General features: G+C 38.7%; 1 protein-coding gene across 5 annotated transcripts in view; it reads left to right on the top strand.

Annotated features, from left to right (window-relative positions):
* Positions 1–23,147, top strand: part of RABGAP1L (RAB GTPase activating protein 1 like) — a 694,415-nt gene that overhangs the window by 270,686 nt on the left and 400,582 nt on the right. The window lies entirely within an intron of this gene.

Genomic DNA, 23,147 nt, shown 5'->3' with positions numbered 1-23,147 from the left:
AAGAGAAAGTGACTTGCCACAAAGGATTGAATAGCTAGTATGTGTATGAGACCACATTTGAACTCTTCCTGAAGAGTCGAAGGTCCTCAGACTCCAGACCCATCACTCTATCCATTGTACCACATAGCTGGGCCCAGCCTTATTATAAACCCCTCCTTGTCCTAGTCACTGACCTTCCAGACTTCAGACTGTGCCTGCACAGGTGCCCTCGTCCTCTCTTCCCCTGCTGGCCCTTTCCTGAATCCTTTGAAATCCACTCTCCCTAGATCTAGAATTCGTGTTAGACTTGTCCCAGATTTCTTTTGCCCTTTTACAAATTCTAAAATGGAGTAGTTTCTTTCCACCAAGGTTCTTGTTAATTCTCACCCCAGCACCCAGTTCCTCCTTGTTCAAGAGAATCATACTCAAAATTTCAGTTCCTCATGTTGGTTCCTTCACCTTTTGAAAGATGAAGACAATTCAGTAAATGGCTGGCTGTGCTGCTTTTGAATGAGAGATGGAGAGACAGAAGAGGAGGCAGGGAAGAGACAGAAAGAGAAGAAGGAAAAAGGGAGAGAGAGACAGAGACAGAAAGAAAGGAAAAGGGGAAAAGGGAGAGGGAGAAGGGAGGAAGAGAGAGAGAAAGAAAGAGGGAGAGGGAGAAGCAGACAGAGAGAGAACAATGTATGGATAGCAAAGTTCTGATGTTTCCCAAACTCCTCATACATTTCCTCTTTCTGTCAGTGTGGTCTCTAGTATACTCCATTTAAAATATTTTTTTAATAAAAAATTTTCCTACCATACATTCTTCTTCTAATTCCTAGATTTTCTTATGTATGTATTCTTAATGTATAAAACTTCTTTCTCTCTTGTTGCCTACTTACCTTTTACCTATCCTGTTACTTTTGAGTTATGCCCTTCCAGAGACATATTTCATTGATACCTATGTGGTTGAGTGAGTCTCCTTGCATTAGGAACTTTAGTTCATGTTACTTGTGCCCCATCTATATATTTTTGTCTGTAGACATCTGAAGCTATGGATTTTCTTACTGCCCCCTTTTTTAGATTTTTGTGGCCTATGAATATCTGGGTGTCTCTGCCTCAGTTTTGGTTAATTTCATCCCTTTTCACTTTCCTTTTGAAGACCCTTTTGCTAGATTAATAGGACCTCTGGGTAATACATTCTCAACAACCTTTGTTAGGGGCACTCCCAACTCAGACCAGAACATACTACTCCTGTATGGCAAATTGCTGTGGTCTGTATACAGAACCTATCTCAGATCACTTTCCAAATCTGCCTTTTTCTTATGAAGCCCTTTCCTTTGATAGGCAGGGCTGATAGAAATGAAACAAAAATTTCATTCCTTTAAAGCTTTAGGTTCTTGCCCAGGACTTCAGAATCTTAGCAGTATTTTCAGGTTCCTTCTGGCAGGATCATTTCTGTCCACGTGAGTAGCCAGAAGTGTGGGGGGCAGTCATTCATTTTGACAGGTCTTGGGACTTTCATTGGCATGCCCTGGAAACATGCCCAAGGAAGATAGCCGACTTCTCTGTTGTTTTTAATCAGCTAAGGTAACAAAAGGCTGCCTCTGTACCTTTCTGCAGGGAGCTGCTAACTGCCTCTCGTCTTCTTCTGACCCTTGCTGCAGACTCAATTATCTGGCAGCAGCCGCAGTCTGACCTCATCATTTTCGGTAGGACAAACCAGCTGCTCTTTCCTCAGAGGCGCTTGACTTCCTCCTCTTTGGAGACAACTTCTTACCTATTAGGGAGCTTTGAGTGTTGTCTGGTCCTGCTTCCTCCCTTATTCCTCCTTGTGAAAATCTTCTGCCTTCTCTCAATCCCAGGATTCCTTTCTTCCTCTTTAGATCTTTTTTATTCCCTTTGTTGTCATCATTTAAGGCCTTTGTCTATTAAAGAAAACAAAGAAGTTGGTTGTTTATGGCAACACACAAAATGGAGAGTCCTTCCTCCAGCCCTCTACTTCTTCCTCCCTTTATTCACCTAGGCTATCAATTAGAAGGTCCTTTGTGCCAGGCACTTTGTTCAGGGAAAGGCAATAGATAGTTGGTGATCTCAAGGAGCTCACAGTCTAGCCGGGGTGCATGGGGAGACAACGGGCAGACAGTTATGTACAAGCAAGATGTCTGCAAAATTGGAGTTAATCAGCAGGAAGAAGCCAGTTAAGGGGGATTGAGAAAAGCTTCTTGAAGAAGGTGGGGTTTTAGTTGAGACTTGAAGCCAGCAAAGTGAGGAGGCAGAGATGTGAAGGGAGAAAGTTCCAGGTATGGGGATATCAAGTGAAGCTGCCCAGAGGCAGCAGATGGTATGAGGAACTACAAGGAGACCCGTGTCACTGGATCCCAGAGTAAGTGGAAGTGAGGAAGGAGACAGAGGAAGTTAGGAGCCAGGAAAGGTGGGAAGGGACCTGGTTACAGAGGTCTTTAAAAGCCAGAGGATTTTATATTTGATCAGTGAGGCCACCCCTGGAGTTACATGGTCCATCTCATGATTTAGGAAGATAAGTTTGACGGTTGAATGGAGGATGGGTTGGAACAGACAGAAATTTGGGGGAGGGAGACCTAACCAATAGGCAGACTGGCCATGGGGGTGTGAGAATGAGGAATTTCTTTTAGGGGAGCTACCTCAAGGGCCAAAGAATGAGAGGAATCATCTAGGAGACCTGGGGTGAGACCAGCAGAAATGTCAGAGTAATGATTTTCATTTGTATAAAGTTTTAAGCTTTACAAAATCTATCCTAATCCTGTTAAGTAGTAGTTCAGGATTCAAAGCTGAGAAAGACCTTAGAGGTCTTCTATCAGGACTTCTTAACTTGGCATCTCTGAGTTTGTGTTGTCAGATACTTACAGGAAAGCATCTGCACAATTAGTTTGCTTTGTCATGCTCTCTGTTTTTATTTTATGCATTTAGGAATCTATTTCTCAGAAGGATTCTTTAGGCTTACCAGACTGCTAAAGTGATTCCATACCTTACTGCTAAAAGGGTTAAGAGCTCCTTGTTAGAACTGTGGAAACTGAAGGCTTGAATAGTGGAAGGCCTTTCCCACCCTTACAGGGCTGGTGAGTAGCAGAGGCTGGATCTGAACCCATGCCTTCCTAAAGTGTTCCTTCCTTGACTCATCACTTACTTATGTGCCAGGCACTGTGCTACTAGACATACTCATGCCTTCCATCATGCATTGTTTTTGTGATGGACAGGGCAGGGACCAGTGCCTTGTTTGATGAGCTCTTTCTCCAGTGGTGACTCACTTGATTTATTCATCATGCTCTTAGCTCAGCTCTTACCCTTTCTCCTCTGGCTTCTCAGGGAGCTGCCAGCTGCTAGCTTCCATTCTCATCAGGAGACATCTGTGATGTCATATTCTCCTGTAGCATTTCGTTGGTTTGACTGTACATGTTGTATCAGCAAGAACTTTGTGGTGTGTTAGTAAGCTTTTAGGGAGGGCCTATGTGATATTCAAGAACAGCTTTCCCTTTGGGGATGTCCTGACCCTCTCTCCATCCCCTTGTCCTCATACTCAAATCTTCCTTCTGTACTTAAAAAAGTGCCCCAATATTGTGTCCAGCAGCAAGTCAGACTTTTGTGTTATTGTTGCTCATACAAAGCAACGATAATTTTTGACTGGGTGTACCATTTCTGAATGTTGAGTGCCGCCCAGTATGGTAAGGGTGAGAGTAAATAAAGCAAATTGAAAACACTAGGAGTCTAAAATCTGTAGGAACATTAGCTACAACAGATGGACTGTTACCTGCTAAGAGTAGACATGGCTGTTGATTTCATTGTCTTCTTTCCCCCTTACCAGTTTTCTGTTTCAGACAGTTACCCCAAACCAAGCAATTGATATGTCATTATATATTTTGAAATTCTCTTTTATTTTTTCATTTCTACCACAAGCCCAGCTTTCCATACCTTACTTTTAGTTTTATCAATAATATATTTTAATACCCAGTATTTCTTTCTTAGGTTTAAAAATAAACGATCTCCTTCGTGCCAGGCACTTTGTTAAGTTCTACAGGGAAAGGCAAAAAAGTTGGTGATCTCAAAAATAAACGCACCTATCAACTAAAGGAGTCTGTATGGCTCATTTTAATACACAGATGCTAAATGATGCAACAAAGATAATGTATAAAATATATTTTGCAAACCTTCAAGCATATGCGTTCTTGTTATTGATTACTACTAATGCTTCTCTTTTTACTTCTTTACTAATTACTACTACCAGCACCAGAACCATCCTCACTATCATCACCACCACCACTATTACTACTACTGCTGCTGCTGCTACTACTACTACTACTACAGTTGTGGTAGTAGGTAGGAGATATAAACAGATTTGACCTAATTAGAGGAGAGAGAGAATATTACCAACCAGGGTAATCAGGAAAGGCTTCAAGTAGGCCACAGTACCTTAGCTGAGCCTTGAAGGAAACCAGGTATTCTAAAAGGTAGAAGTGATGAGTGAGTGTTTTCTAGCCATGGGAGACAGAAGCGTGAAGGTGGTAGATGGAGTGTCACTTTTGGGGAATATGAAGCAGGAGAGTGTAACTGGGGTGTAGGGTCTGTGAAAGGCAGTAAAGTGAAATGCCTGGAGATCGAGCCTCAAGCTCAGATGTGAAGAGCTTTACACGCCAGATCTTGGGGTTTGTCTTTTATCCTAGAAGCAATATACAAGGCAAGACCATTGATCTAGAGCTGGTAAGGACTTTACAGGTCATCTAGCCCTACCTCTCATTTGATAGATGAGGGAAGACAAGCCCAGAAAGGTTGTGACTCACCAGAGGTCACACAGGTAAGTCCAGGCTGAGCTGGAATTTGAAGATAGCCCCTCTCCTTCATTGACTGCTTCTTTATACATCCTCCATTTTAAGGAGAATACCCTGGTGCTCTTGCCCTCTGCCCCTCATATTTCCATTCCTCTCTAGAGTACATTCCTGATTTCCTACTAGACTTTTTCTACAGTCTCTGCCCCACCTTCCATGCTGCTTTTCCTTTCTCTCATTTTCCATTAAAAAAAAAAATTATGTTGCCTTATTAGAATGTAAGCTTCTTGATGGCAAGATCTATCTTTTTTTTCTGCTTGCGTTGGTATTCCTGATGCTCAGTAGTAAGAACTTAATAAATACTTCTTGATTTGACTTGACTGATTCTAGCATGCCCACCGTCTATCCACTCTTTCTCCCAGCAGAGATTTTTTGAGCAGATGCATGCATGGTCAGACTTCAGCTTTGGGGATATCATTTTGGCAGCTCTGTGGAGAACAGATTGAAGAGAGGAGAGACCAGAATCAGAGAGGCCAATATGGGGGCTGTAGGCAGAGGTGATGAGGACTAGTATTATTGTGGGAAGAAGGGGAAAGATGGGAGGTTGGTCATATAGAATTCCTTGTTTTGGGAGTGTCTTGAGTTGTACTCTGCTGTACTTAATACTTCTTTTTCTGCTCCTTCCTGTAAGAGGTAATATATTTTAGGAATTTGAAGCTCTAAAGGGCCACAATATCTGATTCATATAATTAAACCTTGATGGAGGGTATTATGCTCTTTTTGTCTTTCTTCATAGTAAGAACTCTGGTTGAAGGCATTTTTCATGGGGCAGAAACCATACATACATGCAATACATATACACATATCTATCTATACATATACGTAACACACATTTTTAAAAACCATAAATAGCACTTCTGTTTTCAGTATAACTTGCTCCATTGTTTTTACCTTTTGTTTTTGGTTATATAAAGCTGGTAAGAGATGTTTAAAAACAGCTACCTTTTCTTTTTCTTCCTGTCCATTAATTGCATGATATTCTTGGATTGTTCAGTTTCCAGGTCCCAAAGTGACTGAATTCCAAGGCTTCTGTTCAGTTTTTAGAATCTGTATTTCCTTTGTTACCATTCAAAATACATTTGTACCTTTATTATTGTTACCTTTTTATCTCTGTTTATTAACTCATGATGTTAAGACATAGGAGAAATAGCAGAAGCAATTTGCAATAAACAAAAACTTTTGTGTTTAAATTCCATGAATTAAAACATCCTGCCTAAATTCCTTTGAAAGGATGTCTACTTGACAAACACCAGGAATGCCATGGAACTTGGAAAACTCTTTTTCCTTCATCTACCAAGAATTCTGAACTGAATTTAATGCTATAGATACCTTGCCCTAGTCAGTTAATTTAAAAATTCCTGTTGTCTTAACATAGTCGCCTTAAGCCTATCAATTACTGTGAATGTTTTAAGGTCAGGAAATAGAAATGTCGTTATTTTTATTATCTCCTAGATTAGTCAATACATGTTTGTCGAAAGCATTCTTTTATGTGTTTGTATGTATGCATTTATATGTTAATATATGCACACATATCTATATCTTTATATAATCACATTGCCTAAGGAAGCTTTAGCATTTATGTTTCATGACAACAAGAGCTATTGCCATTTGAGCCTCATGACAGCTCTGTGAGGTGTCACAAAACTGCAGAGTTGGAAGGGACCACAGATATCTAATCCATTCTCTAGGCGATGCAGAGAAAATCCCTTTCTGATAGAGAGGGTGATAGTAATAATGCTAATGCTGATGCTAATGCCAGTGACTGCCATTCATTTAGCACTTTAAGGTTTGCCATATGCTTTACATAGATCATCTCATCCGATCTTCACACCAGCCCTCCAAGGTAGTAACCATTATTATCCTCATTTTATAAAGAAGCCAAGACTGACCAAAGTTACGCCTTACTCAAGATCACAGACTACTGTCTAAGCCAAGATCTGAACTTCTGTCTTAGCAGCTTTGCCCATGATAAGAGTTAGTTTGTCCCCTTCTTAAAAAGCTATGTTGTAACTGGGTTTCAGCCCAGGTCTTCTCAACTCCAGGTCCAGGACTCTATTCAGTATGTCATGTTTCCTATATGACTTTAAGTATAGAATTTTTATTGTTTATAACTATATTCATACAGCTTGGAAGAATGAATTTATGGAATTCCCTATGAAAAAAAATCTATTACCATCCTCTTCTCTGTCCTGATGAGCTAGGCAACAGTAGGTAAGAGTGCTGGATTTAGAGTCAGAAAGACCAGAGTTCAGTTTCCACCTCAGGCACTTATTAACTGTATGACCTTGGGAAAGTCAATTGACTTTTCTCTATGTTGGTTTATGTGTAAAATGGGGATAATAATAGCACCTACCTCAAAGGTTGCTGTGAGGATGAAATGAGATCATATCTATAGCACTATGCAAATCTTAAAGCACTATATGATACATTATGTATTACATGTGTTATAAAGCTATATAATAAACCTGTAATACAGAACACCATTATAAACTTCCTGTAGTCATTCTGTAGTTTGTATGCTTTCCTCTTATGAACATGGCACTAAGAACTGTTTGAAATATTCCTGCATGAAGTGTAGTGGTGTTCTCCTATTCTCATTCACTTTATTCTTTTCATCTTCGTCCATTAATGCATCTGTTGTCTTTACAAGTGATTTCCAAACTTTTTTTAATAGCATAGCCTTATTAGTAAAATATTTTTTATCATGAACCCTGAATATATGTATGCTTGTATATTTATAATTATATACATGTACTATTATACTAAGTTATGAATATAATAAAACATAAAATAGAAATTTAAACAAGATGAGATGAAAAGTAAATATTATTATTTTAAAACAAATTTCAATTTATTTACTAACAATACCAAAACTTTTTTTCCTCATACAAAGATTCAACATGATTGAATACACTTATTATTTTAAAAATAATCTTTATTTGACATTTAGTGATTGTGACCCAAAGAGCTGGTTCTAAGTTCAGTTGCTTTTGTTTTTGGTTTAAATTACTATCATAACTAAAAAGGATACCTCCTAAGAACCCAAGATCCAATCATCAGACTCATTTTTTTCAGTCCCATCTACCAATTATGCAAAGTGTTTCCTGGAATGTCAGCTAGTAAATTTCCATCTTCCTTGATAGCAATCAGTTGTTTAAAAGTAATCAGAAGGTATTGCATTTTTATGTTTTTTTTTTTTTGGAAAAAAAAGTACAAACTCAGACTATTCATTTGGAAGATTTTTAATCAGGTTGGAAAATTCTGTTTCCAAGTTTTTAAAGTATGCAGATATTAAAGTTTTAATAGATGACATACTTAAATCTTTTTTTGGGGCAATGAAAGCTTAACTTTTAAATGTCTTGCTCATCATGATGGCTTCATACTATCATTAGCTAATAGCTCAGGGCACGATATGTACTTAATGAAATTCATCATTAACCAAAGGGAATGTAAAATCAAATTTCAAACAGTCTTAATAATTTCATCTTTTTTGGCTGACTTCTTGTCATATCTGATTAGACTGTCACTCTTTTTACCTCCTTATGTGGCTGATAAAGACCTCATACTGGGGTAGCTGTGTCAGCCATTTTCTTTTGTTCTCTTGTATTCACATTATTGCTATTATCCTTATTTTGTAGTTTCTTTGTAGGAGTCTTGTTAAGCCACTTCTCTATGTTGTGACTATTGGTTTAGTAAAAAATAAATATACACAAATGCACTTAAACTAGTGAATGTAAACTTTGAATACTTCTCATTGCACCAAATGCAAACAAGTAAAGATGGCACTGTCAGGTTCTCTGGGTTGTGGAACTCTCCTTTTCCATCCAAATGCCTTGAGTGTAGTTCATGATGTTGGAACATCTTACATATGGACTGTGTGAGTTGGCATTGTCAAGTCATAAGTTAATTGTTTCTAGAACTTAATTTCTTATTTTTAGATAAAAATAAAGATGAATAGAAATTCTAACCTTTTCTTTGCACATCCCATGATTCATTTTGGGCACATCTTACTTCGGAGACCATCGGTATAGGCAAGAGGGAAGGATGGCTTGACTGAGTGCTTTTACAGTGGGCATAAAGGTCAGGTTAACGTGAGAAGTGTTGTAGGGGGAAGACTTAGAACCATTTGACATGAGCTCCTTGTTAAGAGAGACTGTGTCTTTTATTTCATTTGTATTCCATTGCGTCTCTTCCTATGTTAGGCATAACTTTTAATTCAATAAGTTATTGCTGAGTATTTCCGAGAAAGATCCTATTGGCTTGCGATTGAAACTTGTGTCTAAAGTGAGATCTGAGGGTTATTTGTGGATTCCATTATGTGGTTAAATTCAGCATTTATCTCTAAGTTTGAATTAGCTTAAATTATAGAGGATTTTCTATACTTTGTGTCAGTTAACAACATACACACTAGTAATCACAGAAAAACCAGTAGAGGGCTTTGTCAAAATGTTATCACATTTCTTTTCTTTCCCTTCCCTTCTCTAGGTTGATCTCCCTTGGAAACTAATGTAGGTTTTGAAAATGAAAGAGGTTAATGAAGTGTGAGGAAGGTGATGAAAAATATGATGTATCAAGTTAGCAAATGACTTTATGTAAGAAAGTTTGGATTATTGCAGGAGCCTTTTTTTTTTTTAGGCTAAAGGACTCTTTAATATTCATTATGGCCAAATATACTGTCAAGAGACAGTATGGGAGCTTTAAAGTCAAAAGACTTGGGTTCAAATCCTGGTTCTGGCACTTTTCCATCTTTGTTACCTTCAACAAGTTACTTAATCTTTGAGTCTCATTCATTTCTTTCTAAGTGAGGAAGTGAGGACTAAATGACTTCAAGATCCTTTTTAACTCTAGATGTATGATCTGATATTGTGACTCCCATGGTTCATGTCATAGGACTGATTAGGTAAAACTACCTTATCCATATAAGGGTATTTGACATTTCATTAAGTAATTGCCCCAAGTGAGTCCAGGAGACACTCTTGTTGAATTTATGCTCTAGTCAGTTTCTAGAATTTACATAAAATGAGCAAAATGCACCATCATAAATCCAACATTTATAAAATGTTAATATGCAAAAACTAAGATTATTCAGAGTTGTCTCAGAACCTTTTTCTCCATGTAAGAGGGGCCCTTATAGATGTGCAGACAACCTAATGTGCAAATCGATGTACTGGGACCACTATAGCAGTTTTGTGGGTGTTAATGTACAGAACCTCATATAGAAATGACTTGCCTATCAGGAAAGTACATATAAATGAGAGCTGCAGGTGGGCGAGGAAGGCAAAGAGAGAAATATAGCTACTTTAGGATATTTCATATTGATGTGCTGGGGCCCCTGGTCAGCACCTGACTAATGTCTGCCCTTATTCTGATGGCTTTCAATTTCATGATTGACCAGATAGATTGAATTGATCACACCTGAAAAGTGTGGGGCTAGAGAGGAGAGAGATTTTTTTTTACAGTGAATGTTGAGTAGGAGATAGCACTTCAGGTTGTTTGGGATGAGCCTGTTCTAAATAAAATATTACCTGTAACCTTAACATCCTGAAGAATAAAATTATCCTATAATCTATGAATTTAAAATGCTTCCGTTTCTCCTTGGCTTCACAGCTAAGCAGTATACTAAAAAAAACTAATTAAATAAAAGAAGAAGGAATATTCTTGTATTTGCACAGACCATATTGAATTTTTATTTGATTTTTTTATTCATTTAATTTTAAAGGGCTTGTTTTATTCTTCTGAATTTTCACATAGCTGAGCAAAGTGTTATGGGGGAAGGAAAACACAAATGGTAAAAAAATACAAATGTTTCTGCTTTGGTATAGCAATACTAAACATATGCTTGTGTGTATTTTTTCATAACTTCATATCTAGTAATAGAAATATAATTATGAATTTATAACAAACACAGGTAAATTACTGTAAGTCATTTAAATGTTTGGATTTGTGCCTTAGAAATTAGGCCTTGATCTGTGTGCATTGGTGGACTAATTAAAGGCATTTTGATTATCAGTAGGTAAATAATAACAATATTTGTTTATATGGTACTTTATGGTCAGTCTCCTGATGTGCTGGAACATCACATGTCACTACTACTGATTAGAGGTATTAGACTCTGACCAGTGTCTCTTCTCTTTCTGTAAGCTCTCACTTGGTGACCTCATTAGCTCCTATGGCAACTAAGTGGTGAAATAGATAGAGCATTGAACCTAGAGTCAGGAAGACCTGAGTTCAGATCCAGTCCTAGGTAGTAGTATCTCTGTGGCCTTGAGCAAATTGCGTAATCTCTGTTTGCCTCTGTTTCTTCACCTGTAAAGTGAGAATCATAGTAGCCCTTCCCAGAGTGGTCGTGAGGATCAAAGGAGATATTTGTGAAGCTCCTGTCCTAGGGCCTAGCACACAGTAGGTGCTGTCTAAATGCTTGCTATTTACAGCCTGATCTTTCTGGAGTTAATGCACATCACTCCCATACTTTCTATAGCCCAGCTCTTGTTGGTCTTATTGGCCTTCTTGTCATTCCTCACATGCAGTATTCCCTTTCCCATCTCTACTTTTTCACTGACCATATGTGCCTTGTGCTTGGAATGTTCTCCCTTTTGTTCTCTGCCTCTTGAGATCTCTGGTTTCCTTCAAGACCCAGTTTAGCAGTTGGCCCCTGCAGGAAGCTGTCCCCACCCAGTTGCTAATATCTTCTTTCCACTCCCCAAAGCTACCTTTTATCTACTCTCTCTATTTTTCTTTACATCCTTATATATTTACATTTTGCAACACAGTACAGGGCATATAATTAGTCATTCAGTTAACAAGGACTGTTAAGTCCCTACTATATATCAGGCACTGTATTAAATAGTGGGGTTACAAATAAAGGCAAAAACATCCTCCCTCCCCTTGGCCACAGAATCCCTACCCTCAAGGAGCTCACAGTCAAATGTGGGAAACAACACATAAACAATAGACATATTCAGGATAAGTTGGGTATAGCAGAGGAAAGGCACTAGGATTAAGGAAACTGGGAAAAGTTTCTTCCAGAAAATGGGACTTTAACTGAGACTTGAAGGAAGCCAGGGAAACTGGGAGGGAGAAATGAAGATGGAGAGTTCCAGACCTGGGGGTAGCTGTCAAAAATGCTCCAGGTCAGGGGTGGCCAGGTAGCACAGCGAGTAAGAGCACTGGCCCCAGAGTTGTGATGACCTGGGATCGAATCCAGGCTCTGATACTTAGTACCACACCCAGAAATAACTGGCCTGTAACCTTGAGGGAAGTTACTTAATCCCAATTGCTTAAAAAAAAAAAAAAAGAGAAAAAAAAAAAGAAAATGCTCCAGGTCAGGAGATGGAGTTTCTTGTGGGAAGAACCACAAGGAAACCCATGTGACTGGATTACAGAGTATGTGATGGGGAGTACAGCATAAGAAACTAGAAATACCAGAAGGGGCCAGGTATATAGCTTCTGTAAATGCTTGTGTATCCATTTGGAAGGCAGCGTGCATTCAGGCCACAAGCATATATTAAGTACTTATTATGTGACAGCCATTGCCGTCAGTGCTAGGGATCTACAGAAAAGGAAAAATATGGTCCTTACTTTCAAGTAGCTCCCATCCTAATGGAGGAGATGTAGCAAACTAAATGTAAGCTCCCAGGTATAAATGATAGATGCAGAGTAAATAGGAGGTTATCTCAGAGGGAAGGCTCTAGTAGTGGGGGCAGGGGGGAGAGTGTGGGAAGAATGGGCAAAGGCCCTTGCAGAAGGTAAGATTTGAGGTTAGCTTTGAAGGAAGTCAGGAAAGCCAGGAGATGGAGGTAAGGAGGCCACTGTCACTGGATCACTAATATTGGAAAGGGAATAAAGTATAAGAAGATTGGAAAGGTATGAAGGGGCCAAGGTTTAAAGGGCTTTGAAAATGCTAAAGATCCTTGAGAAGTCAGTTTCCACCTTGTTTCTCCACATTTGAGCCTTGAAACCACATACAGTATGTAGCCCTGCATTGTTGTGTGCAAGACTGCATGTGGATAATTCTTGGCTCATAAGCCCATTCGGAGGATGTAATTTGAACTTAATTGCATTGTCTATCATCCTGCCTCTACCACAGTTAGTTGTGTGATCTTGGGCAGGTCATTCAAACCTCTTCTAGACCTTTAAAAGACTTTTTTTTTTTAACTTTAAAAGGAAGGAGCTGAACTAGGTTATCTCTAAGGTTTCTTCAGGTTAAAAATTCTTTCATTTCTAATAAGCCTAGAAAATCTATGCCTTAAAGAATATGCTGAACAAAGAAGAAAGACCTGTGTTACCAGAGAGAAAAAGTTAACATCATTTGCTTCTGGCCTTTAGCAGAAGTACCAGGAGCTGTCTCTGGTGCTACCGAGACCTTATATTACACCAGTGTGCTCCACTTGGTTCTGTCTTTGGACTGATATTTCTTTTGCATCTTCTGTCATGCCCAATGTAATACATAAATGTAAATGCTTCAGAAGTATTTGGGTGTTGTTTATTTTCCCATTCTCCATAAGTAAGTAGGCTTTTAAAAAAGACCTTACACAGTGTGGGACAGCTTCTTGGAAGCTGTCTAGTCTAACTGATTGGTGCCTTAACAGAAATCCACTCTACAACTTCCCATTAGGCCTCTGCCCGAACCGTCTAGTTCAGGGGAACCAGCTACTTCTCAAGACAGTTCATTTAGCTTTTGGGCAGCATTAATCATCATCAGTTCTTTCTGTAAATCAAGTCTAAATTTGCTTCTATATAATTTCTGCCAGTTATTCCTACTTTTGCTATGTGGAGTCAAACCCAACAAATTTAGCCCCTTTTCTGTAACACTTCCCTTCAAATAACTGAACACAGTTTTCATGTCTCTTCCAAGTTTTATTTTCTCTACTCTGTCAGTAAAGGCCCTGTCAGTTCCTTTAACTAATCCTCATGGCATGATAACCAGGCCCTAACCATCCTAGTCACTCTCTACAGGATACTTTTTAGTTTATCAACCTCCTTCCTAACATCTAGACCTGAACATCCTGTTCCAGAAGTAGTATCTGAGCAGGACAGAGAAATTGAAAATATCACTTGCCTCGCTTTTGACATTTTCGCTCTCAAGAAAGCCCAAGAATATGTTAGCTTTTTTCTGTCTTTCTCTCTGATCACAGTGTTAAACAAGGAAGGGTGAATAGAGAGCTGGCCTCAGCCAAGAAGTCTCATTGCTAACACGTATTGGCTGCGTAACCCTGGCCAAGTGACTTAACCTCTCCGTGGTCCATGCAGCCCAGAGTTGTAGAGCAATTGCTCCTCTGTATTGGGAAAGGGCATTTCCACCTCAGGAATTTCCTACAGTAATGGAATCCCAGGCCAAACCTAAATGAAAAAAAATCATATTCATTGACTCATTTGGCAATTTCATTTGGCTAAAACTTTGAGCTCTTATTTTGGATGAATGGTATTGGGCCAAGTCATTCTAGTCTTGTATTTTTGAAGTCAGTTTTTTACCCAAAATTGAAAATTTTACCTTTTCTCTTAAATTTCATCTTATTTAGTTCTAACATACAGTCTTGCATATCAGGTTATTTTTTTTTTTGGTCATTTGTCCTGTTACCTTTCTCTCCTAAATTAGCATTGTGTAAAACTAACAAGCCTACACTTGACACCTTTACCTAAGTCACTGATAAAATGTTAAATAACACAATACTGGTCACACATAGTTTTTGGAAAGTTTTCAGTTTGGGATACATGCCATTAATTGTAACCTTTTCTTCTTTACGCATCTGCCTTTCCTTCTGCTCTTTCAGTGAAAATATTACAAAGATTTACAAGTTACTAACCTAGTCTCCTTCTCACTTTGACTTCTGAACTCTCCTGTAATTTAGACTCTAGAAGCCTCCTGAGTATCTGGGACCAAATCCACTGACTACTTCACTTTTGGAATTTGAAATAGCAAGTGCAAAGTAGTCAGTACCAGATATCCTTTCATGCTAGATTCCGATGCATGCTTGTGCTCACATACCCACAAAACAGTGCTAAGACTTGGAATTTAACAGATTAAAAACATAAAGGCATTTGGGGAAATATTCTGACAGTAGAGATGCTTAAATATTAGGCAACATTTAGTAAAAAATGATTTTTCCTGTTGGACTTTGTCTAGTGCTGAAAATACCAGATGGCCTTCATTATTATTGAAAAGCTAGCATGTGAAGGATCTCTGGTTTTGTTAGTGTGGGGAAATAAAGCCTCCACGACTGTGACTTAATGGATAAGTCCTAGGGAATTGCTTGAGGCACTTAAGGTTAAGTAAGTTGTCCAGAATCACTCAGCCAGTAAGTGTCACTGGTGGGATTTGTACTTGATATACTTATGCTAGCTGCATTACTGCATATCAGCAATAATTAAATATAATCATAGCTCATATTTATTTATGTTGTGCTTTAAGGGTGGGAAAGTTCTCATCACCTCATGCCTGTGTTGTTAGAGCCGTTTTGTTGATTTCCCTGCCTGGTCTCCCTACTTTAGCTAATCCTCCACTGACCTCCTCAACTAATCTTCAGGGTGTATAAGTCTGGCCATGCCACCCCCTTTCTCTTCCTCCTCTCCCTCCCCATCTCAATAAACTCCAGTGGCTCCTTATTACCACTAGATAGAAGCTTGGTATCTTAACAGGTGGGAGAAAGGAAAGAGTGAATTCTAGACTTGGCATGGGGCGAAGGTGGAGGGATTCCATACAAGGAAGTAGCAGGTAGCTCAGCTTCTCTGGAGACTTTAAGTGTTTGGAAGGGAAGTTTGGAGCTTGGTCATGCTGGCCTTTAAATGTCATATTATGGGGTTTGTATTATACAGAGGCAGAAGAAACAGAGGCTCAGAGAGATGAAGGCTTGGCTACAGTCACATAGTTTATGTGAGTCACTGGATTAAAAATTAGGCCTCTGTTGACTGACTCTGACCCTCTTTCTACAAGTGGCTCTGCCTCTGTAGGATGAGATTGAACATTTTTTGCTTTGTCCCGTGACACAGATGCCACAAGGTTCCCCCGGAGTCAGGCTAAGGCTGGTTATTCATTACTGAGAAGCCATTATAGCTTCAATAGATAATTGAAATCACTATTTAAAATGAGGATTACGAATTTTTCCCATTAGAAAACTTTTTCTGGGCGGCTGGGTGGCACATAGAGCACTGGCCCTGGAGTCTGGAGGACCTGAGTTCAAATCTGGCCTCAGACACTTAACACTTACTAGCCGTGTGACCTTGGGCAAGTCACTTAACCCCAATTGCCCTGCCCCCCCCGGCCCCCCGCCAAAAAAGAAATTTTTTTCTGCTTTAATGAAAACTGGAAGTTGGAGATTTTTTTTTTCCATTTTCCCTTGACAAACAAAATCCATGGGTCTCAAGTCTTTATTTGCATTTGAGGAGTGTATTTACCTTTAAAGAATGTGCAATGTCTCAATATGCCTCAGATAATATTCTGTGACATTTATGAAGATTTCATTTCTTATACTAATACGGGCATCACTGTAATGCTGCCAGTATAGGCAGGATTATGTTGTCTCCAGTATTTTAAAGGCATCTGTAATTTTCTTGCTGAGTGCTTCTCTCTACTGATACAGACAGTGTGCCCTCCTTTCCTGAAAAGAATGTCTTTGTGAGTTGCTGTGCCTATGAAAGTTCATCACCTGGTGGCCAGGCTCCTGGAGATGGTTGATCCTTAGGTGAACCATCCTGCCCCCCTCTGTTACTGAGTCTAAATTCATAGTTTGGACCTGTCAGAGCTTGTTCTCTGCTGGCAGACTCCATGATAATCACCTCCAGGTCATTATGAACCATCAGAGTAAGATTAAGATTTTAAAGGAGGCTTATGCTGATTGCATTATTTAGTGCTTGCATTTTTGTATTTTCTTTATATTTTTACATACTTAGCCAGATTGCTTTTTCCCCCCAATAAGATAATTTCTCCTGTCTTTTCAGTATATAAATGAAAGCTTCAGAATTTGTGTTAATTACCTTTTAGGAAGACAGTAATAATAAATAGGTGGCATTTACATAGTGATTTAAGAGGAATAAATTATTTACATATATATAGTGTCTAATTTGAGCCTGAAAACAACCCTATAAGAGAAGTGCTGCCAGTATTATTACTATTCTTATTTTATGAAAATGATAACTGAGGAAGAGAGGTTAAGTGACCTGCCCAGTGTCTCACAGCTGTTTAATGTCTACAAAGAGATTTGAACATAGACAGTCCATAGTCAGTCAGCAAATATTTATTAAGCACCTACTATGAGCCAGGTACTATATGCTAAGTTGTGGATATTTAAAGAAAGGTAAAAGATAGTCCTTACCCTCATGGAACTAATGGGTGAGACAGCATGCAAATAATTCTATACAAATCAGTGTCTACAAGGTCAGTTGTAAAGAGGGAAGGTTCTTGAATGAATGGGGGGGGGGGGTGAGTGGATCAGAAATATTTCTTCTTATACAAGGTGAGATTTTAGCTGGACCTGGAAGTAAATCAAGGAAACCTGGATTATTCCCAGCTCTTTTAAGTCCACTCTGCTGCCGCAATAAAATACTCTATTCTATCCTGATAGAATAGAAGGGGTTAAACATACACATATATACATATATTAACCATTTTTCAACTTTTTATTATCTGTGGGGTTTCTTAATGTGAAATGAGAACAGTTTAGATAGTTGACATTCACGGATGCATTTTCCTTTTAAACAGATTGTGATTTATGTTTTTCTGCTGTTCAAACTTTTTACCTCTAAGAACTTACCAAGTAGCAAATCACTTGGGTTGAGTTTAATCTCTTTTTTATCTCCCTTACACCCTCTGCTGGAGGCTCTTATACACCTTTAGTTACTAACTCACTGAAAAGGAGGAGAGGAGTAATAGTAAAGGTCTCATACAATGCACCCCAAATAATTCAGAGTTAACTGCATTAAAATGAGTATCTTAATGCTTAAAATCCAGGTAGCCAGAAACAAAGAAATTTTCATTCAGTTGGATTCCATAATGCACCATGAAAACGAGTTTTTGTTTGGTTGCTAAAAATGGTCATGGCTAAAATCTGAGCATATTGAAAAACAAATGAGCTGTGTTATTTTAATTTCTAAGGGGTCCCATTTGAGCTGTTCAGAACAGTAGAGCTTTGTTTATGGAATGTAGCATTATCCACCCTGTTTAATGGACTTTTAGCTTTCTTCCTAGGAGTGTCTGAAATGAGGCATGAGGTAGTCCATTAGCTGATTAGGTGGCTGTGAAAATCTAGGAAAAATGACAGCCCAAACCAGCAGGGTTTTCAGAAAAGACTTGGTGGAATTTTGGAAATGGAAAAGGACATTTTCTTGCTTGATGTGTCTTGTGTTCTCTCTCTCTCTCTCTCTCTCTCTCTCTCTCTCTCTCTCTCTCTCCCCCTCTCTCTCTCTCTCATGCTTGGATGAATGTCTTGCTCTTTGGTTGTCTGTGTTAAATCTGATGGATAGTTCAAAAATCCATTTTAGTGTATATTTCTAGAAAATTTCAGGAAATTTCTAATTCTGCTAGAGAAATTATAAGTAAAAAAGTCAAAAGTCAAAATATATTCTGTAGGTCAAAGAAGGCCAGGCTTTCTTTCCTGACTGATTTTTGTCACATAGACAGTAACAGAGAGGGGGAAGGGGGCGTGATCCTCCTGTCTGCTTTACAGGATGTTCAAAATTGAAAGAAGATCATTTTTCAAGGTCTCAGAAATAGTTCTAGGAACTAAGTACATTGTATAAAAGAGACTGACAGAGCTAAAAAAAATAGATTTAAGTGACTTTTGAAGTTAGGAAATCTTGGTAACCCCTAAATAGCCTGTATATTCCAGAAAAGTAATTTTTACATGTATTGCCTTCTCTCCCTTTCCTGCTAATACATTCCCCTCATCTTCTATAAAACCTTGCCCAGATATTCTCTTTTCCTGGAAGTCTTCTCTGGCTAACTGTGCTCCATTCTGATCATTCCTGCACCCTGCATACCACAGAATACTTAAGTATTATATACTCAATTTGTACTTTGAAAGCTTACCCATTTTAATACACTACCGTGTTTCCCCGATAATAAGACACTGTCATTAATTTTTTTGGACAGAAAAACACCAGAGGGCTTATTTTCAGGGGAGGGCTTATTTTAATGAACATTGACAGCAATTTTAATAAACAGGTAAATGTGAACAAAAAAATGTACCTTTATTCAATAAGCAAATCACTGGGGAAGGACAGGATGACGCGCTCACTGCTGCAGCTCTGATTGGATGCAGCTCAGAGCGCAGCGTGCGTTTCACTGGGGGGGGGGGAACGATGCATACAGAGGGTACCGTAATGTAGCGTGTAGCGCAGGGGATCACCTTCACTACAGTAGCAATCTCAATAGGGCTTATTTTCGGGGGAGGGCTTATTTTAGAGGAATCTTACACAGTAAGGGGAGGGCTTATTTTCGGGATAGATCTTATTATCGGGGAAACACGGTAGTTAGTGATTATTTTCTTGGTGTTTTTATCCACTCAACTTAATTGTAAGGTAACAACTCAGTAAGCATTTATTAAGTGCTTACAAATAAGCATATAAGCAGAAAGAAAAAAAACATTCTCTACTCTGAAGGCACTTAAAGACTCATAAAAGGAGGATGGAAGGGATGATTGTGGTTAGAGGGTTGAGAAAGTCCAGAGAGTAAGGAGTCGATCCTGGACAAGAATGAAATCATGGTTGGCTTGGGGCTCTTCTTTAAAATGGGAGTTCTGGAGGGAACCAGCCATCTAGAGGGAGATACCCCAGGGGGTAGAGGGCCCTGATGTGGAGTGAACTTCCAGGGTGAAGAGTTTTCTGTGGCATGGTGGAGGAAATGAGAGAATCAGGAGTACAGCCTGGAGAGGAAGCCCTTGAGGACACAGAATGTCTTCTATTGCTGCTGGATCTCCATTCTGCCTAGTAAAAAAGCTTAATGATTTTTTGTGAGTTAGTTAAGGAGAACCACATATATCATAAGTCACATTGCTCTAGCTCTGATTCTTTGCCAGCATCCCTAAAATACTTTTGAGCAATGGCCAATGTCATAGTTAGACAGATAAGGATGTTGACACCTTATTGGTACAACCCAGAGAAAGACCACCATGTTTCTGCTTGACCCCATTCTCTTTTTATTGATACTTACACTAAATGTGTTTGGCAGTGCCTTCTTGTTTGGTCAGTGAAGTGAGACATTATGAACAGATTATGATATAGAATTATAGAGCTAAAAGGGACCTTTGTAGTCATCTGGGCCGACCCCTTCATCTTTTAGATGAGGAAACTGATTTATAGAATGGAAGTTATTTGACCCAAGGTTCCATTAGGTATATTTTTGGGTTCCTCTGTTGCTTTTATTCTGCAGACAGGCGTGGCCTGGTATGCTCTGTTAGGCACCCATTCTATGCCAGTATTTAGTTTGGTGCCTGGCACATAGTGGGTGATTAATAAATGCTAGTTGACTGACTCATATTCTCTAGAGATCAGGGAGTGAGTAAACTTAGTCAAAAAAGATACACTATTCTAGATTATATCTATAACAGGCAGTTAAATGGCGTGCAGTGGGCCAGGAGTAAGGAAGACCTGAGTTCAAATCTGCCCTCACATACTCTGTCACTTTGGGCAAGTCATTTAATTGGTTTGCCTCAGTTTCCTCCACTGTAAAATGGAGATAAGAGCATTTACCTGAGAAGGTTGTTGTGAGGATTAAATAAGATATTTGTAAAGCATCTAGCACAGTCCTTAGCATGTAGTAGGGCTAAAAAGTTGTTCCCTTCTATTAGAGACAAGATGGCAGTACCTTTGATTGCTTAGCCCAAGGATGATAGCGAAATTGTAATCCTGAGTTGCTGGAGTGATTGTGGAGCCTTTGACAGTAATAGGGAAGTTTTGGGAGAAAGATAATGAGTTCTCTTTTCCTCTGTTGGATTTGGGATGTCTACTGGATGCTGGTTTGAATTTTACCAAAGTCAGCTGGTGATGTGGGACTGTAGTTTAAGAACCAGCCTAGGGTTGGATATGTAAATCTATAAAGGGATGATAACTGTACCAATGGGAATGATGGTGTTATCAAATGAGAGGATTAGAGAGAACAGGGCTCAGAAGAAGCAGTAGAGACTGAGGAAAAGAGGCCAGATTGGGAGGAGGAAAACCAAGAGAGGACAGTGTCACAAAGCATAACAGAAAATGAGGAGTATGGCTCTATTAAGTTGTAAACTTCTGAAGGGTATGGGCTGTCTTATGCCTCTTTTTGTATCTCTAGTCTTTAGTTCAGTGCCTGGCACATAATAGGCATTTAATCAGTATTGATTGAGTGATTGTTAAATGCTGCAGGATGCAGAAGGATGCATGCAGATTGAGAAAAGTCATCACATTCTGTGCCAAATTTCTCGCAAGTCATAAGTGAAAGAGTCAGGGTTGGAAACTTAGTCTTCGAATGCCAAATTCAGAACTTTCTACACATGCAATAGCAAACAATGATACTCCTTAAGTGAATATTAGATAATATAGTCTCCACCAACCTCTGAAAGCTCAGATTAGAGAAGAAAGTGATATATTTATAATTATTTTTTTTTAAAAACACAAATATTGCTCCTCTTTGATTCTTGGTTCCAGATAGGTCATTAGACAAGTGGAATATTCCATTCCCTTCTGTCCCCTTAATTAGTATATTAATAAGTATAAATGCAACAATATTTCATAATCAGTGTTTTTATATTTTTTTCTGACCTGTTGTACATCAGCAGCTTCTTTACTAATTCCCTCCTCTCCCCTGCCAGTCAGAAACAATTTTCTTTAAATAACTGAGTCTCCTGGGCAGCTTTGTAGTACAGTGGATAGAGTGTTAGACTTGAATTGATATTTGGCCTCAGATACCTGCTGTGTGACCCTGGGGAAGTCATTTTAAACCTCTGTCTGCCTCAGCTTCCTCACTTGTAAAATTGTAGAAATAATAGCACCTCCCTCCCAGAGTTGTTGTGAGTGCAAAATGAGATGATCTTTGTAGAGGCCTGGCACATATAGTAAGTGCTCTGTAAATGCTAGCTATTATAAATTTTTAAAAATTTTCATTATTATTAGTAGTAGTTTTAGTATTATTATTTGGTTGCCTTATTTAGAGATATTACATACATCTTGTCTCTTGAAAGGATCAGCTGGGTAGGTTTTCTAGTCCACATCTTCCTTTCTTACATTGAGGAGTCCCAAAGAAGCTAATTGGTTTATCCAACATTGCATAGGGAGTCACAGTCAAAGGAACTGAATCCATTTACTTGACTCTAGGTCTAATGTTCTTTATACCATAACACACTGCTTCTTACCAAGAAAGATAATCTTTTAATTTCCCACAAAAATGAAGACTAAAAGAGAGAAAAACTCATACTTCCAAATGCCATAGTGCTACACTACTAAGTAATCCCTTCTCTCAGTCAGCCTGACCTTTATGCCAACATACTGTGTCCTCTTAGCCTACCTGCACCCCAGTCACCAGTATATATATATGCAAGCTGATCTGAACTGTGATAAATTAACTCTGTTCTCTTTTTCACTCCTCTAAATATCCTGCGTAGTTCTAGTCCTTGGTGGAAATGTATATGAAATTCCCTCCAACCCCAGCACTTGATCTCCCTGTTCTGTGCCCAGATACGGTGAAAACCTGCTGATGCCCCAGATGCCACTTGTGTTTTTTCCTTCGCGTGTGCCCCCAACCCACAAAGTGTCCCATTCTTCTCCCTTCACTGACAAAAACGTGCCATGTTTAAATTGAAGAGTTAAAGGCAGAAAGAACAGTATGGTACTGACTGCCTTTAGAATTTAAGGGATTGTTTAATCTGAAGGCATATCTAGCAGCAGTAGAGGATGTTCTCTGAATGTTTCAGCCATATTTGCTTCTGGTATTTGAATTTTCTACAGGTTATTGTGTTAGTCCTGCAGGCTAAGCAAAGTCAGAGGATCTAAATTCTAGTTCTTTCTTCTCTATCAATTAGCTGTGACTGGGCAAGTATATATATATACATATATAAATAAATTTAAGTTTTATTTAATCAAGTTAAATCTACATTTTACAGCACCAAGGAAACTAGGTATTTAAAGGAAAGTTTTTTTTGTATTCATTTTTTAAAATTCATCAGAAAATAAATTCATAATTTTCTCTACACTGTAGCATAAATACAAATCTTTTATATAAGTGTATTTTTTTATTTCATATTTTTCTTCAAAGCTATATAAACGCCTGAAATAAATGTTAACTAAGATTTCAAAATTGGCTAAACACAGTCCTTTATATAATTTAACACAAAACTTAGTGTAGGTTATAGGGAAGTGAACATGGCA

Source organism: Petaurus breviceps, unplaced genomic scaffold (genome assembly GCF_028583685.1).
Source record: "Petaurus breviceps papuanus isolate PSGF00001 unplaced genomic scaffold, PetGlider_PUasm1.0 90692, whole genome shotgun sequence".
NCBI classification, from domain to species: domain Eukaryota; kingdom Metazoa; phylum Chordata; class Mammalia; order Diprotodontia; family Petauridae; genus Petaurus; species Petaurus breviceps.
The sequence above is the reverse complement of the archived record's forward strand: the minus strand, read 5'-3'. Positions and strand labels throughout refer to the sequence as shown.